Below are 1,883 nucleotides of genomic sequence, written 5' to 3'. Positions count from 1 at the left end.
GATTGGGCAAAGAATTCTGGGTTGAGGCATGTAGTACAACTGTATATCTCATTAATCGAAGTCCTTCTTCAAGGTTGAACTTCAGAATTCCAGAAGAGGAATGGTAAGGTAGAAGACTCTCTTATTCTCATCTTAAAGTTTTTGGTTGTCAAGCTTTTGCACACGTGCCCAAAGAAAAAAGAAGCAAGCTAGATCCTAAATTTGAGCCTTGGATATTCGTTGGCTATGGAGAGGATCAGTTTGGCTTCAGGCTTTGGAGCTTAACTAATAAGAAGATTATTAGAAGCAGAGACGTTGTCTTCAATGAGAAAACATTTCCAGCATTAAATTCTCAGGGAATGTCTGAAAAAGAATTTGTACCAATCACTACACAAATGAATGTTGGATTGAATCCACAAATAGTTTCTAACACTATTTCATATAGTCCCACCTCTGTACTATTTCCAAATTTATTATCTTCTTCCACTCCTGGGAACACAGGACATGATGATAGTTCTACACAAGAGATTTTTGATATCTCTTCTCATGACATGAATTTGTCTCTCCATCATGATCAAGCTTGTGAAAGTTTTTCAAACCAAAGTACAAGGGATCCTCTTACTACAATGGGCTATCAGTCAAAGGACTATAATGCTCATCCACAGATGCAGGGTGGGCAAATAGAACCACATGACATCAATCTGGAGGATGAGAGTAATTTTCAAGCTGTGCCAATTGATATCCATGGCAATCCCATCTATATACAGAGTACTCATAGTAAACGTATGTCACTATATCCATTTGAGCACGGTGGAAACTCAAGCCACAATCTTGGCAATACACGTGGGCAATTTCAGAGTGTAGGTCCAACTAATCAGCAGCCTGCACATAATCCGCAAGGGGCAAATGAAAACTAGGTTCAAATGCAAGTAACAGAGGTGAATGTGCAAGGTGCAGAACTCCATCTGCAATATGTTAGAGCTATTTCACAGGGTCTGCAAATTGATTTGCAAGACGTTAATGTGCAAGGTAATCATGGTGGGAGCATAGACTAGCATCTTGGTAATTCACGGGAACAACTTCATATAGAGGAGACAGTTTCACGGCAGTTTCATGGTAGTCAAAGTCCCTTTCACCGTGTAGGTAATATGGCAGGTAGAGGTAACATGTCTCCAAATCAACATAGTTTACATACTGGTTTTGAGGCACCCAATACAAATATATCATAGGGAGAAGGCACATTTCAAAATAATCTTCAAGCGTTTGATCAAACATACCCTCATGATAGTGGAAACAAATCTCACAGTTCCAATACACAACAAAGACAATACATTGTCTCAAAAGGAAGCCCTCATGAGTTATGTGATATGACCATTTCAAAATCTAATAAACATCAAAGTGATGTCTATCCTAAAAGGACTGCTATTAAAGATAGAGGAGAACAAGAAAATCCTCAAGGCTTGAGAAAGTCTACTAGAGAAAGGAAAATACCAGCTAAATTCTCTGATTATGAATTATTGTAAGCTGAAGAAGTAGAGCCTTCAATTCTAGTTTTAGAATTTTTAGAACCATCTACATTCAAAGCAGCTCTCAATGATGTCAATAGTGATAAATGGAAAACAACGATGCGTGAAGAAATGGATTCTTTACTCAAGAATCGAACCTGGGATTTATCCTCTCTTCTGCCTAATCGAAGACCACTTAGGAACAAGTGGATATATCATGTGAAAGATGAAGTGGAAGGAAATAAACACTTCAAAGCCAGATTGGTGGTAAAAGGATTTGATCAAAAACAAGGGATAGATTTTGATGAAATCTTCTCACTAGTTGTCAAAATGACAACTATCTGAACTATTCTGGGATTTGCAGTAGCATGGGATCTTGAATTAGAACAACTTGATGTG

The sequence above is a fragment of the Cupressus sempervirens genome, chromosome 7 (genome assembly GCF_028749045.1).
Source record: "Cupressus sempervirens isolate cs-2001-9-10 chromosome 7, ASM2874904v1, whole genome shotgun sequence".
NCBI lineage: Eukaryota > Viridiplantae > Streptophyta > Pinopsida > Cupressales > Cupressaceae > Cupressus > Cupressus sempervirens.
The sequence above is the reverse complement of the archived record's forward strand: the minus strand, read 5'-3'. Positions refer to the sequence as shown.